Source organism: Lagopus muta, chromosome 11, assembly GCF_023343835.1.
Source record: "Lagopus muta isolate bLagMut1 chromosome 11, bLagMut1 primary, whole genome shotgun sequence".
NCBI lineage: Eukaryota > Metazoa > Chordata > Aves > Galliformes > Phasianidae > Lagopus > Lagopus muta.
The window spans coordinates 12,034,668-12,051,623 of record NC_064443.1 but is presented as its reverse complement, the minus strand read 5'-3'; the positions used below and the strand labels follow the sequence as shown (position 1 = coordinate 12,051,623).

The following is a 16,956-nucleotide window of genomic DNA, read 5'->3' as shown; positions in this document are numbered from 1 at the left end:
AAATGGCCTTAATGCAGGAGTAAGCAAGGGCTGTGAAGAGCTCCCTGGGCAGTGTCCAGGCCCCACAGGACTCATCCTAATCTCTCTCATGCCCTGAGGATGCTCTGCTGAAAAGACAGCTGTGTTGTTTTGCTCGACTGCTTCCACCAAGGTGATGTCCCAGAACTCTCCTGACCAGACATAAGGAAGCTTTCAGCATCCTAAATTAATTCATGACAAATCTATCCCCCTTTGTTGTCTTGCTATCATCATCCTCAGCTCTTCCTCACTGATGTGCTCATAGGAAGCAAATTAATCCCTTCTCAGTTTTTGTTTTGCTTGGCTAAGGAGGTCAAGCTGAAGTTTAAATCTATTTGTTAGCTAGCACTTTTTAGCCATTCCCATTAGTTTTTTTTAAAAGGAGCTAAAGGAGCTAAAACAATGAGATAGAGGCTACTGTTCCTGCTTCAAGCACAACTCTAGAAAATACAGACACACGGTGAATAGAATACAGGCAGGGTGGTTAACACAGCAACCCCCAGTTCATTTCTATTGCTTATCTCATGTAACTAGGTGGGATGGCTGAACAGTAGCCAAATTTAGACCTCTTGAAACAGAGGGAAGCTTGCCAAAAAGACATTCCTCAGTGATGCAAAATACCCATATTCAGAGAAAGCTATTTACATTCCTGTTAGGTTTGCTTTAGAGTTGAATACTTTACAGCGTTTGAAATGCTGCCTTATCACTGAACACTGGGTGCCCTGGCCACAGAGACAGACTGGCGGACTGCAAGATGCTATGGAGGGATATCACAGCAGTGTGGCCTCACAGGGAGAGACTAAATGCCCAAGGGACGTATGGTGAAAGATGCATGGACACCAGCACAACGTCTGTAGGTGGAGCGGAAATGGTGTTGTCGCTCCATTGAAATTAAGAAAGAGATGAGAAAGCCTATGAAGTGGCTTAATTCTCATTAGCTTTAAGGTTCCAGGCACTGACCCCCTTTATTCTAGACTTACCTGAGTGCATCAGCTGAGATTCACGGCAGGTGGTTAAGGGCAGGCAGAGCACACAACCTGGCCGGGCTGTGCTTGCACAGCAGCAGAGCTCAGTTCCATCACTGCAAAGCAGATGAAAATGTGCCATTAAAAATGTTACACCACTCAGCCCTCCATATATAAAAATGTTTTTCTGAGATACAATTCAGTACAAAAAGAGTTGAGTACATTTCTCTGTCACAGCAAGGAAAAAAAATATGAGTAGTCGGGTTTAAAGGAGAAGAAAGCATGTGCCCTGTGCTCTGACCCTGGTTTTTGTTTATTGTTTAGATCCTACACCATATTTTTCTTGTTTTCTCCTTCAATTATTTATTAAGGAGAAAAAAAGAAAAAGAGATGGAGAAGGATTTTCTGTTCTTGTTTGTGCCACTGTTCATGGCTGCTGCTGTGGGAACACGGCAACAGCAGCTATCACTGGTTTATTAAAAATAATAAAGCATATCGTTATCATAAAATAGCAATGTGATCAGAAGGATTACTTTCACATGCCCTTGTCTGAATTTTAGCTGTAAATTAGGGCTCAGAAAAAAACAATCTACAGTAGAGCATACAAAGTTTAGAAAAGCTGATATATTTCTACATAAACCATTCCACTAATCTTACACATATATCACAAAACACCACGCATGCAGAAAGTGGCAATCTCACATATATTTCTTACAGTGAGCCTTTTATTCCGTGCTTCATAGATGCACTGGGGCAGATCGGCTCGACTGCACAGCGCAGCTCCGGATGCGGCCCCACAGCTCCTCATGCACAGGAACACTGCTCCATCTGCTGGGCTCCCGCACGACGGACAGGGCTGGAATATTCACCGGGAGCCATACATCAGAGGCAGACTGATGGCTGACGTTATAGCATTAAATCTGTAAAGTCAGGCAAATGCACGCTGGCTGAACACATGCTGTCCTTGTAGCACGCACTGGGACACAAACCATGGCCTCGTAAATAGAAGTACCCAAATGTCCATAGCACGCTGTCATCCCCAACTCCTATGCAAGGCTCCATGCAAATGCACACACCTCCGCTGCTGCTCCAGATGTACAGCCTACACTGCAGGTACAAATCGCAGCCCCCTATCTAACAACACATTTTCCAACCATCCCTTTTGGTTAAAACACCATTCCCTGTTTGCAGATAAATCTTTTCCTTATTTTCAGCTCACAGCACTAAACAGTTTTCTTACTAATGACTCTTGCCCATTGCTCTCTCTTCCAGCTTCTCAGACAGCTACATAGAAAAAAAAAACCAAACCAAAGGCACAGCCAAAACCATACAGCTTATTAGCTTTTGATCTTTGCAAAACAGGCCAGGAGCACCTCTGCCCCCTAGACACATCCCTTTAAAAAAAGCACAGGTGAGATCACTGAAGTGGTGTCTTTCTCTAGCAATGTTACATGGTTTTGCATCAGAATAACGTCTTTAAAATTTCCTACTTAAGAAAAATAGTCATTGCCTCAAGTGTTTTTTCAGAGCATACTCAATGATTCAAATTAAAAAAAAAAAAAAAGAAGCACTTGCATTTCATTCCCTGTTTCTGATCCTCTGTTTTATTCCTGCATTTCTACGAGCTCAGCCAGTAAGAAATACAGAAACTTACTTCCTGGGTTTGTTTTCATTTTAGGATATCATTACCTTATACTCCATTCTCTTTGGGGTCTTTCACTATCAGCACAAAGCAGTAACAACTGGACTACAAGTGCTTCAGGGCAACGTTCATTTATGTAGGAAGTCTCCATGCTGAAAATAAAGAAAAAAAAATCATTTATGGAGATGTTTTTTTTAACCCACTGACTAGCAGAGGCTGAGTACAATATCTGAACGGTGAGACTTGGTTCCTTAACCTTAATGCTCACAGATGCTTTCAAAACTGAAAGTGATTAAGTGAACTCTATGCACCCAGGATGCATAGTAAAGCAGCAATATTAACACTTATCCCTAGCATGGAGCATTATACTGATAGAGAGTCCTTGATCAGGAGCCATCTCCGCTGTTTCCATGGGCAAGAGTCAAAAAGAATACTGAGTACAAAAAAAAAAAAAAAAAAGAGTACAAAACTGGCTATCAACACAGGACAAGTTTCATCCACAGCAGGCTGATGGATTTCACATCTGATAAGGAGAATGGGGGAAGGACAGCCTGGAGGGGAAGCAAAGATGGAGACTGCAAGGAAAGAAGGGCAGCAGGGGCATAAGGGGAACGAGTTACAAGGTGTTCGTGACTGCAACAGGAGCAACAAGAAGTCAGTCAGCTGTGACCCCATACTGGTGGTCTGAAGAATGACGCACTTGGGGTCAAGGCACCCTAAGGACTAGGAGCACATGGATGGGCAGGACATGGTGCCTGTCCCCAGCACTGGGCAGCGACCACAGCCCTTTTGCCTTTGAGATAGGCCAGGGAGCATAGAAACAGAGTGGTGTGCTTTCCTCAGAACAAATTCAAAACTGAAATGTGTCCCCCCTGGTCTGCTGATCTCCTGGCTTCGGGTCTCTCTCCTCTCCACCAGGAGCTCACCCCAAGGAGAACGAATTGCAGCTTTTAACGGTGAAACACAACTGGTGCTACCCAGCCCTGGAGCTGCCAGCAGAAGATAAGAGCCTGAAGAGGAGGCAGGAAGACGGGCAGCCTTTCAGATTTCCAGAAGGTCAGAGCAGGGGCGGAGGGAGGCTGGCATCCTGGCAGGGGCACCAGCTCTGCTCCTCTGCTGCCACTCCCGCAGCAAACCGCAGCCAAATCCCTTCGGCTGTCAAACGTGCACTATGCTATTGTTAATGATGCTATTACTTACCATATGTTTAGCAGTATGGCTGGCTTGATTCAGCTTATTCAAATGCAGGATTGAACGTTTCAGTGTAGCACGCAGCCCTGGGCTCAGGGGGCTTTTGAACTGAGGGAGAAAGCAAAAGCTATTGCAGAGGAGGGAAAATGTTAGTTACTTAACAAGGTCAGTAGCATAAATTCTTATTTTGTTTACTTCAGAGAGCACAGAAGCCAGTGTTTACACCCTGCTTCTGTTAATTACTTTCAGAGTAGGCTGCAGAATCATTTGCTTTCCTACCTAAAATTGTACTTTATGCTGCTAAGAAGGGCTTCCAGCCATTTCACTGAGGAATGACTGCACTCTGTGGAGAGATAAACAGATTCCTTTACATTGCCATAGATGGGGTCGAGCTGTAACATTCAGAGCCAGTGCTTGCACGGCCTGAAACATTGGTTCAGCCACTTGAAAAGGTGAAGGTTATTTGTAAAATTTAGATTCAAGTTCAGCTTTCAAATTTGGCCAAAGATTTGAGTTATCCACGGAGAAGAACTTGTTAAGAGCTGGCTTGCTTCAGTTTCTCTCCTAATCATACATGCTGAAAACCAGTAGCTTCATTTCAATTCCATATAAACTTACAATCCAAATGCTTATAAAAAGCAAGGCCTGGTAAATGGTGAAAGTAGCACAGTGTCCCAAAAAACCCTGTAAATAAAGTCATACTAAAAATCATGCTTGTTTAAAAGATAAATAAATCCAAGAACTGTGTTTCTGTTTGATTTGCTGCAGTGACATGTATTAAGACCACCCATTTAGCTCACATGATATCCCCACTGTATTCTTCTCCAACACCATCAATTTAATTCCCCAGACCTCCCCATTCGCAGAACTTGCTCTGGCAACCACATACTCCCAGCTTGGACTATGTGGCAGATGTGGCTGCGTTTGCAGAAGAATACAACGTTGTTGTTTGTTTGTTTGTTTTTTTCCTGCCAGTGTATTATTCTGGCTCTCCCTCGATATATTCAAGCATAGCTCTAAAACTATAACTGGTCCAATTTCTTGTTAATATTCTGGCAGATCTACTGACAAGAGTTGACAGAGAGGAAACATCTTCATAAACTTATCTTAAAAACACCGTGTTACTGGGAGTCCTTAATGAAACCAGTAACACACAGGGCCTGTATAACAGCAGATGATGCCAGCTGATTTGCAGTTTGTCTGAACTATGTAATGAAGAGAAAAGCAAACAGAAGAACTGAAGAAAGGCAACCGTAAGCTAATCACTTCCTAAAGCAGCAAGAAACCTTCAAAGATCTCTCCAGCTATTTAAGATCAAATATGATTCAAGTAAGATATTAACTCATCTCAAAATAAACTGTACTAGTTCAACGCCCATGAACGCCTTTGCTACCCATGGTTTCCAAGGAACAGGCATGGCAGTAATTAGTGGGGCATGAAAATCAATTCTGATGACTCAAAAGACAGTCTGTGAGTGTGGAAGCGACAATGCCGAGAATAACAAGGATACACTTCACATTCAGAACAAGACAAACTCTTCCTTTGACCAGTAACACACTAGTGTGACACCCTCCTTTCAAACCAAGCAAGACATAGCCAAACACTCAAGTGTAATCGAGCAGCAATCCAAAACAATTCCAACTAAAGGTCCAGGAACATCACATTCAACCACACAGTAGATGACAGGGGGAAGAAGTTCATATCTTATTTCAGTGGATCTTCACAACAGAAAGCTCATCAGCTTCCTCAGGGAATAAAAGGTGCTTTAGCAGTGAAGAGCAGCCATTGAGAAAATGTGCAGCAAGAACTCTGAACAAAGCAGCAAGTCTTTTTGCAAACACCACCACATGCTGTCTGTAGATAGGGCTGTAATCTATCCAGAGCATCACTAGCCTGAGAGGCTCCTATTTCACAAGAGCCCGTGCACAGGCAGTCCTGAGAGGCCCCTAATCAATGGATAACACGGGGATGGCTCCTGCACTACAAGATCTTGGCTGAAACAGAAAATATGCCTTTTTCAGAGCGCTGCAAGGTTGAGGTGCTTTGTAGCACACAGAAAGCAATCAGTAAGTAACTGGATGTCTTTATCACTGTGAGCCAATACAGCACAATCATTTGCAAACAGCCCATTAGGAGTAGCCTTCATTACTTTTACCTTTGCTGCAGAGGTGGGGGGCCACAAGCACGATGCCAAATAATGGAGAAGCTAATACTCCACCCACCTGTAATTGTACTTAGAGCAACAAAATATTCTGCAGGGGACCGTGGAAGGACCTGAAAGCGTGTTTCAGTGCCCCAGCACCATAGAAAACTATTGATTACAGAGACCAGGGAGAAAGCAATACTGTCCAAAATATATTTTAATAGACATTTCCTTTGGGTCAAGATTTTAGGATCTAGTTTAGAAAGGTAAAAGGCAATAGGAAAGAGAAGAAACAGATACAAGAGGATCTGGGACCAAAATAAACAAATAAACCAAGAAACCAAAGCCAAAAAAACAAAACAAAACAAAACATAAAAAACACCCCCCCCAAAAAAAACACAAAAAAAAAAATCCACAAAAGGAGGAAAAAAATAAACGTTTCACACCTTAAAGTAGTAACTTAATAGTAGCAGGCTGTTCTTTAGGAAAAACACTGCTTTGATCTCTCCTAGCTCTGCCTATGGGTGCGCTATCCCAAGCATTTCAAAGAAACCTCTTATCATTGCGTACCTGCCTCAGAGAAATCATACCACTGAAGGAACAAAAAGGTTGATTGTTATTTTAATTGAATTTGTTTTCAATTTATTTTCAAGCTGTCTGGGGGAAACCTTTTACACGTGCATTGTTTGATTTGTTTTTGACTTCAGTTCCATTATCTTAATAATGAAGCTTTTAAGGCATTTAAAGGAGCCTGTTTGTCAAAAAAGTTACTCGCATTGATCAGATCAATACACACGAAAGTGCCCGAAAGCAGGAAATAAACATGGATTTAAAAAAAAGCCGGTGTGATTTTACAGAAAGTGGGTTTTGTGGTGACCTCAGCGGCTCAGCATGATTCACAGACGTGATCTCTGCCAACACACACATCCATGAGCTAATGTGCCAGGGGATTACTCTCCAGCCACCGCTAATGCGGGCAGCCCGCATGCGGTCTCCATTTCAAAGGTGCCGAACGCTTCCAGCTCCCCCTGCTCCCAGTGCTAAGCTCTGGGACAAACCCTGCCAGAAGGACTCCTTCAGTAAGATTAACAGTAAATCCGGGATTAGTGCTACAAGAGGTTAATTAGTTTTCCAGGTAGTTAGCTAATAGTTCTTTTCAATTTTATAACAAGCAAGCAGTGCACGAGCTGTGGAGCTGCAGGTGAGGGCACTCTGCTGGAAGGGCTGTCGGGCAGTCCTGAATTTTAACACCTCCTCATAGAATCATTAAGGTTGGAAAAGCCCTCGAGGATCATCTAGTCCAACCATCCACCTACCACCAATATTGCCTGCTAACCCATGTCCCTAAGTACCGCATCCACGCATTTCTGTGACACCTCCAGGGACGGTGACTCCATCACTACCTGGGCAGCCTGTGCCAGTGCCCAGTCACTCTCTCGGAGAAGAATTCTTTCCCAACATCCATCCTCCTCCCATGCTATCCCATTATGCTGCCTTGAAAGCCTTAAAGGATGCCTGCACCCCTGCTCCAGACAGAAGAAAGCAACTGCCCTGTGTACTTACCCCCTGCAACGCATGCTCTTCTGCTCCTAGAACACACCAAATTAGGCAGAAAGCACTACTGCAAAAGAAAGGGAGGGCTTTTTCTTTTTCTTAGGAATGTGCTTTTGTGTTGAGACAAAAGGGGTTTAAAGCTGAACTTTCCGCTGGACAGCTTTCTTCTCCAAGTGATACATGCTTTGCTTCTTAAAGATGCTCAGAGCCTTTTAACACTTGAAAACAGTTTTTTCTTAATAATAAAGAAAAGTCTCAGCTAATCTTTCAGTGATGATTGCCTTGATGCAGTCGTAGTTTGGTTGCATCCAAGTTTGCCTGCGCTGCAACAGCAGCAACTTAGGCCCTGCTCTCACATTCTTTTTGAATTTATGAATGAAACTCATTATATCATTTCCATGGCAGCAAAACAGCTGGGCAGCATTAGACAGACAGGCCTAATTTTATCTTATTTCACTGGAGATCTATTAATTTTTCTGAACAAGAAATTTCTTGAAAAACAGAAATGAAAGAACCAAAATGATTCGTAATGAGTGGTTTCTGTCATCCCTTCCCCTTCCTCTAGCCCCAAAAAGGAAACAAACTGTCAACACCATTAATTTTTAAATGCCATTCTGAAATTAAATATTGAGCTGGGTTTTCAAAAGACGGGACAGTTTTAAAAATTAAAGAAGCACAACTAAGTACTGAGTATGGAGTATCTCTTTTTGGCCACTAAACCACCAGTGTTCATCCTACCTAGCCAATTCTTTGTTTCTAGTACTGATCTCGAACATCCACATCTGCTCACTCTGTCTTCACCCCAGTAGGAAACCAGAAGTTTTTTGATAATCCTCAGAGGAATCTAACAGAGGATCCTTAGGGAAGGAATATCATCAGTCACGTGTTTGTTCTGCAAGAGTTCCAATGTTAGATCTCTGTACCAAGTACCATATTAGCTCCAAGGAGGTCTTACAGCTGTGGGGTTCACCACACAACCCTTACAGGTAGGCATAAGAGCAGAAATGCTGATCTAGATGCTCTGGGCCAAATTTAAAACCAGGGCACAGCAACAGGAAACTTCACTTGACAGCACTGGGAATCTCTCCAAGCTGCAACAGTGTTGTATGGTCAACGCCTGGGCACAACTTCTTAGTATACTATCACAGAATCATATCATAGAGTCAGTTAAGGTTGGAAAGGACCACTAAGATCATTTGTCCAACCATCAACCCATCCCCACCACAGACAGTATCCAGTGGGACAGGATGAAAGGTAACATGGAGTAGCAGCTGTGCAGCAGCTTTATCCATACCTCCTGATGACAGCACTGAAGCTAAGCACTGGGTTCTTAGATTGCTACATCTTTACCTGTATCAAGGAGCTCTTACATATTCAGGCAGTCCCACTGAGAAAAATAAAAGCCTCAAGTAGAATTAGATATGCAGGAAGGCTAGTATCTGTGTTCTCCCATCTGGAAGCCATTCCTTGCTGCCTTTCTCCACCCCCCCACTTAGCAACCAGCAGAGTAGCTTGTCTATTACCACCTCCCTCATCCCTCAGTATGTGCACAGGACATAGCCATGGGTCCCACTCTAGGTCAAGAGCAGCACATCTGCATACCAACCATCTCAACCATCACTGCTCTCCCACTTCTGCTTTAATTTCTGTTTCCTGCCATTCGCAGCAGTGAACAATGATGCATTACAATTTCCAGGTGCCTAAGGCTTGAAGAGCTTTCCTAGATATAATCAGCAGAAAATAAGGATTTTGCATTGAAAGCCAATGCCAACATCCCTGCAGTGATAACCATCCCAGTATAATTAAAATGAACATTACATGAAATGCCATCTCTAAGCAGCATATTTTAGATAAAATAATAATAATAAAAAAAACATTTCCCAGATCAAAAGAAGAGAATTATAATTGGGAAAGGGTGGAGGTGGAGGAGGACAGTGTGACAGCCCCAAGAAATATTGCTATTATTATGAGGCAAAGTTTGCTAAAATGCCAACTGCTCGCCCACAGTGGAAGGAAGCACCAGTTTACTTGTTAAGCGCCTTAATTAATTAACTGGCATTGTCCTGGATTTCCTGAAGCTGGGTTTACTGGGGAATCAATTTTAAAGAGCTTCCAGAAAGAAAATTTAAATTTCTGCTTAAAGACTTTACAAGACAAGATTAGCAAACAAGAGCCCACATCCAAACCATGTGGACAAAACCACAGCCGTGATTTAAGGAAATGCAGTCGTTTTTCCCATGGAGTCTGTTGTGATCAGCTGTATTGACCTACTGAACAGCACAAACTTTCCTGAATTAATCCTTCTTGGAACTACAGCAGCTCATCTAGCAAAGCAAAGCAAAGCATGCTTCTCAAGCTTGGGACATAGTTGCTCCCAGTGCCAAAACTGGGGCAGCAGCATCCTTCTGACAGCTATGTCAATACATGCAATGCGCTGCAGTATCCCTTCATGTCATGTCAGACTTCTCCCATCTCACGGATTACCCAAACTATGCTCCAAGTCCTGCTTTAATCACCGTTTCCAGGATCAGCAATTCCCACTCTGTGAGCTTGACTACTGATTTCTGCTTGGCCATAGTAAAACAGATCTTAAAGTGAAGATATCTGTTATGCAAAACAGTAACTACAAATGCACACACACTGCACCAAGTGCCGTAGTCTAGAGCAACAGGCATGGGTTGATGGTTAGACTGGATGATCTTACTGATCTTTGCAACCTTAACAATCCTATGAATCTATGATTCTCACATCTTAAAATCTAGCATTTTTTTTCCCCAGTTCATTAGGACCCTTTCCTTCCCGGAGTTCTGCAGAAGGCTGTGGTGCATGATGGTACTCAACCTTACTGTGCCCCCTTTGTCTGGCACCTTCAGTGCCCTTAGTGATCAAGGGGGCTCTTAAGGTTCCTTTCCCGTTCACTGCCATAGCTACCTACTTTTGGACAGCACCATGAAGTGCCCATTTCCTTCCACTGACTGCAGGAGAAGCTGAAGTGTCCAAACACAGCTACATCAGGTTAGATGAGTCTAAATGATACACTGCATATAGATACAGTACAACATGTATGCCATTATTAAAGTCCTCCAGCAGCAAAACACCACCACATAAATATGGAAGTGCATACTTCTTTGAATTATGGATTTTAAGAGCTAATTTTGATGTCAGATTCTGCTCTTACACGTGTGCAACAAGACAAGAGGGAGTAAGAGGCTCTCCCAGCTCTCTGCAATGAATAGCTTGATGGAATAAGCTCCTTCCAAAAAGAGGCACACAGATGGTCATTCCGTTCTACAACGTGGTCAGCACCACAAAATGAGAGTAGAAGATGAATATCAACATCTCATCCCCTTTCTGCCAAGGGGGGAGGAGAAGATCAGAGCTACACTTCATGCTTCTGTACTTTACAAAATGTCTCTTTTGAGAATGGAAAAGTTTTCCCCAAGAAAACTAAAGCCTGTGGAAGAAAGACTCAGCAAATGCACAAAAAGGACAAGACCGAAGAGATGGAAATAGGAAAATTCATTATTTCATAGATGTGGGAAACTTGGTAACCTCTCCCAGTGTGTGGCAACACAGCTGGCTCCCACCCTGTCTCTACTCTGAGACAGGTCTGTATTTTGGGTGGGGACAAGGAAGGTGAAGCCTTTCTTTACCACTAGAAGTCCTTCTATTCATTACAAAACTATTCAGCCACGTGATACTTGAACAATCCTGTGCAGCAGGTGAAATAGCACTGGACATCAGCAGAGCTCTCTAGAGTTATGGGACTTTACCCCACCCCATTTCCACCATCACCAAGACTCGCCTGATGGTTTGTACTTTCCTGTGCAAAAATACTGTAGCACTGACACAGAGGCATGGATAAGTCATGTGCTGGCCCAGTGCCCAGCCTAGTGTTTGGTTTGGCTCCAGCAGTTCAGCTGACACACACATCTTTCTTCAATTCTCCTTTGGCAGCCCCTCCGTTTCTCCAGCATCCCTTCTCCCACTGCCCCCCCAACTCTCCATCATTTATCCCATTGCACACACATACCCCATTCACCAAAGGGCTTCACGAGGTGCCCCACTCTGGACACACAGACCCTTAGCCAGGCTGCATTCTGCCTTACTATGCAAGTTATCAAACCAAAGATCAGTGGAGCTCTCAAGCAGGACAGACTAAATCTGACTCAGTCCACAGAAGAAAGTAGAGGATGATGTAGTCGTGTCACATTCAGCTTTTTTATGTAGACATGTGCTGCCTCCTGTAGCAATGACCCAGCCCATTAGACTCACTCAGCCTTTCTTTCACCTTTCTAGCCACCAGTCATTGATAATCTGTGCCATTAATTCTGCCTGTCACTGAAGCTGCAGCACATACCTGCACATGGCAATACAGCGGCTGAATATACTGCGTGAGAGCAAGAATCTTCCTAATGGATTTCTGCAGCAAGAGTGGTAAATGGGGGTGTTCCCAGCTACATATATCCTAGTGAGAGGTAATGAACAGCACTCCCAGAGCATTTTGCTAATAACCTCAAATAGAGTGAAGAGTTCAGCTGGGAGGGGTGATTTTTTTTCTTTTTTTTTTTTTTCCTTTTTTTTGGTAAAAGTTTGATGAGCTTTCAGAATCCAATATTTCAGACTTGCTCGTCACTAATTAAGGGTTAGTACACTAAATTAGCAGTAAATTAACTTTCATTTCTCTGCTAGTACACTAGAGCTGCAGGAAATTACCCAAATTATTCAGGTAGTGACATTCATCACTGGGTGGAATGACTGTAGCTTAAACAAGATTTAGTGCTACTCTGTAGCTAATATTCACAGCTGCAGTAGCAAGAGGCAGGCACTCTCATTCACAGTAGTTTGACAGTGTAGGTGCCTAAGTAGGGCACCTGAGCTGTTCATCTGAGCTGCTGATTATTGAGGCAACAGGACAGGACAGACCTTGCATTGCTGAGAGAACACTGCATGCTTGGGTGCTAATGGAGAGGCACCTGGCCAGTGGCTGCAAGTGACTGAGTGACGCCATAAAACGAAAATACCACCCCCAAAAATATCTCTGTGCATTTGCTGGAGATAATTGATGCTGGTGCAGCATCACTCCAAACCAGTCGTAAAGCTCCATCTGTAGCTGCAGCTCTGCAGACAGTTCATAATTATGTTTAATATTACAATCCCCTATTTCCAGGGAGGCTTTGAGGATCTCTGTTCATTTGTCTAAGTGATGAGCATTTTATCCAGGACTTAGGAGCTTACCTTCCTCCTTGGGGAATGGATGGCTCCGGAGCTGCTGAATGCCTTCAGAGTTCTCAACTGCCTTTCAGTTACACTGAACCATAACAGCTCAAGGAACATACTTCCAGAGAAGCTTCTTATGGTCAATGAGGGGTGGTGGACACCTTACCACAGCCACATCCCCTCACTGACCTTCCCCAGCCTGCTTTTTCTTCAAGGACACAAGCGGTACCCAGAGGATTTGTACCATCAGCATACACCTGCTCCATTCCACAGCCCTGCTTCCTTCACCAGCCTTCCATCTGTAGCACGTTCCTTGTAAGAACTCAAGCCAACACGCATCATTTAGGAAGAAGAAGATGGCAACAAAGTGAGAAGATGTAGACACTGAAAACAAAGTGCTGATGCTTTCCAATTCACAAAGGCTGCATATCAATAACCAAAAGGCTTTAATATGTGAGGAGAAACCCTTCAAGATGCCATTTTACCCTTGACTATTAAGAACACAATCAGTTTATAAAAGGCATATGGCTGAATAGACACAGCCATGCAAACAACAGGACATATCCCATTTGATCACAAAGAAGCTCATGTGCTGTCTGAAGCTTTGTGCAGCATGGCAGCAGGCGTCTTTAAACAGTACTTTTTGATTTCTCCAGCACTCATACTGGAGGGAATGAGACGTCCCCCCTGCAAATAAAGTCCAAATCTGAAGCAGGCACTATTTTTAAGTTCACAAATGGGGATTTCAGATGCCACTGCTATTAATTTTCACTCTTCTGGCTCTGTTCCTTGTCTGCTGCTGGCAATCACTGTGGGATCAAGAATGAGTCTCAAAACAGGAGGAACAGACAGTTGTCTAGTTGTGCTTTTTACATTCTCTCACACGCAGCCCTGAGCAGGGATGAGAATGCATATCTTAATTAACTGCGGCCCTCCACAAACAGCCTGGGGCAGGTTTTCATAGATATTGGCTTCTGACTGGACAACTGGCAAGCAGATTTTTACTGCCTGGAAACAAAGGCACTGCAAAAAGCCAGTAAGTTAAATCAATGTTCTATTAATTCATGTTTAAAGTCTCATAGGAACATAGCGCTCTTTGTCCAAAAATGTTCCAGAGTTTTTACAGCTGCACTGCTAGCACGTGGAGCAGAGAACAGGCTTCTCAGGTGTCCCAGTGGGCAGGAACAGTGCTTTCTTCCATGTAATATCTATCAGACATTGCAAAAAGCTGCTATCAGCCCACCTTTGTCACCCAGCTTGCCCTTAAGATAAAGAACCATCAGCTTGCTGTCCTAGGAAGAGCTGCTAACACGCAAGAAGCAAATCTCTAGCTTCCTGGAAAAGAAGAATAGTTTGCATCTTTCCCTTCCTTACTACTCAAGGAACAGGCTCCCTGCACGTACGTGGAGCAGTGCCATAGCATCATCTCCCCTGTCACCACTAAGCAGCCATTCCTGAGGTGCTGTAAGAAAGGAGCCTATTTACTGCTCCTTTGAACCCGAAATGAAGAGTGAGTTCTGCGCAATGCTCTCAAGGAGCTGCCTACAGACATGAAGGCTGCTCTTCTGCCTACTCCTTGCTCTGCCAGGTGACACGGAGAAGGCAGCAAAGTAACTAAGGCACGCTACATCTCCTGCGTCCTTGGGCAGGTAGTAGCAGAAGATCCGCTATAAGAAAGAAAGGGACAGACTTTGCAGCAGGGTCTACAGTGACAGGACAAGGGGAAATGGTTTCAAACTAAAATGGGAAATTTAGACTGGATATAAGGAGAAGTATTTTACAGTAACAGCAATAAGGTGCTGGCGTAGGTTCCCAGAGAGGTGGTGGAGGCCCCATCCACGGAGATATCCAAGGTCAGGCTGGATGGGCTCTAAGCACCTGATGGAGCTGTAGATGCCCCTGTTCATTGCAGGGTAGTTGGACTAGATGGCCTTTAAGGGCCCCTTCCAATTCAAATGATTCTGTGATTTTCCTCTGTAGCTTGCACAGCCTGTGTATAGGACCAGAAGATTAGAAACCCCATTTTGCAGAGGACTGAGGTTGTTATCGCATCTTCTATAAGCTCACCCAGGAGGGCTGCGCAGAGCCAAGAACAGACCACAGGATTCTGATGTGCCAAGTTACCAGCTCTCTATTAGGCTAAACTGTCCGACAAGCGCAAAGTGTCTCAGAGCACAATTTTTGGGCACAGAACAGGAACTGCACAGAGCAGAGCATCTGTGCTGGCTCCATATGCTGGGCTCAGCCTGCTCTGACTCTGCCTGCTCATCTGCACCCTCCCTTATTCCCAAAGGGTTCTCTCCAACCAAGAACCACTGTGCATTTTGGAAAGATTTCCATCCCATGGGTATTTCATACACGTTTTTAACTTTACACATGTTTCTGAAAGAAAAAAAAAAAGCAGTGAATGTCTTGCAATGACAAATAACGTATGCCATGACAATGGAAAATATGCAGTATCTTATTAACAGAAGCTGTACAACTAGTCTGTTAGAGGGACTGAGTCAAAGTGCCAATTTTGTAATGCTGTTTACCAAAAATCAAACAGGCATTCTGCAGTCCACCTGTTCCTAGTGCCGTTGAATTCATGATAGCCATTTTCTGAAGCCAGAGAAATAATTGCTAGACCACTTTATGGATGGCAGCTGGTTTGGAATGAGAAATGTGCAATAATTAAAGACTGTAAGGAATGTAAGCTATTAAAACGGCAAAGGAAGTAAAAAAAAAAGAAGTCCAGAATGGGCAAATGGACACCTTCCATAGAAGCAAAAACCTCTTCTCTTCCACTGTATTCGGTTCACTCACAGGAAAGCCAGTAAAGGTGCAGAGGGGAAAAAGCCAACAAGTCAAACTTCTGCAAGTACGTTCTTCGTCCAGGAACTATAGCTCAGTCCTTGTCACTAGCATGAGATGCTAGAGTTAAGCAATGGCCTAGAGACCAACCTCTGCCAGATGCTTCAAAAGGCCCCATAACATCCCGTAATGGAGTATTACACAGTAGTATGCGTAAGGGAGGACTTGTGCTGAGCGTGTGCACAGAAGTACAGAAGATGAAACTCCAGCCCATCTAACTGGAGATGATATTTCCAGTCATATAAACGACGCCAATCTGTCGGTCTCAATGTTCTACCTTGTGGCAATGAGTCCCACAGGCTAATTAAAACTAAGGTTAAAAGTGGTTCCTATTAAAGCTGTTCAATGTGTTTACTTTGATTTTAATTTGATGTCTCTTTCTTATCCAACAGAGGAAAGAGTCATGGCGCTGCCATTTTATTTATATCCATCACAGCGTGTCTCTCAGTGGCACAACTCATGTATTGTATTCCCTAAAATAAACAGACCTAACCTTTGCAGTCTCAGCCTGCATGCAAATCTTCCCTGAAGTATTTTCCATGCTTCTGATTAGGTTTGTTGCCCTTCACTGAACCTCTTCTATTTCCTGCTCTATCATTTTTTAATTAGGGTAACCAAACTAAACATGCCTCTCAAGGTGAGGCCACATCACCATCATCTAGAACAACACTGTCATATTTTCAGTGTTGTCCTCTATTCAGCAAATTAATGTCATGCCATTTAATATTTATGCTTTCTTGATCACTGCTCAGACATGAGCAGATGTTTTCCATTGAGCTCTCAAGATCTTTTTCTGATTTGCAACTTACCCCATTAGAAGACCAATTGTACCACCCAATTAATAGTAACTTCACTCGCATCAATTTTTTCCTATCAGCATTTTGATGAATAATAAAGCTTCAGTAGATGTGAAGGAAACCCTTAACCATATTTAGATTTGATTAAATTTTGGAGCAGATTTCACCCATTTGTGGGCACAGGCACATTGGTGCCTGATAAACAAATGATCATATAGTGATTACTCAGCATCTTTAGAGAGATGATTTTTAAAGAATGCATGTTTTCAAGCATAAATAGGAGAATAACTTATTTTTAACCTTTTTTTTTTTTTTTTTTTTTTTTAAATCTCAAACCTTATCTTTCTTTTCCTACACTATAAGCATATAGAGAGGAATGGAGGGAAGGAGCCTCTGTCTCTTCCCAGAGTGTGCTCACATGCCCAGCACCAAGCCAAGCAAACCCACTTCCTCTGCTTGTAACATAATTTTCAAGAACGGTAAACATGACAAGCTTCAAAGGCATTCTAAACAAAACTGCACCAGTAAAAGCTTTGTCGACCTATGTAGCACACACTTCCATAGTCTAAGAAG

The 16,956-nt window shown here is 43.3% G+C and overlaps 1 long non-coding RNA gene across 4 annotated transcripts in view; it reads right to left on the bottom strand.

Annotated features, from left to right (window-relative positions):
* Window positions 1-16,956, bottom strand: part of LOC125698959 (uncharacterized) — a 136,246-nt gene that overhangs the window by 70,345 nt on the left and 48,945 nt on the right. For 3 of the 4 annotated variants that reach the window (XR_007379384.1, XR_007379387.1, XR_007379386.1), the window contains exons 4-7: window positions 3,826-3,943; window positions 2,673-2,777; window positions 1,699-1,839; window positions 999-1,099 (exon numbers count right to left, since the gene is read on the bottom strand). This is a non-coding gene — a long non-coding RNA (uncharacterized LOC125698959). The remainder of the gene's footprint in view (window positions 1-998; window positions 1,100-1,698; window positions 1,840-2,672; window positions 2,778-3,825; window positions 3,944-16,956) is intronic. The other variant, XR_007379385.1, reaches the window with a different exon arrangement.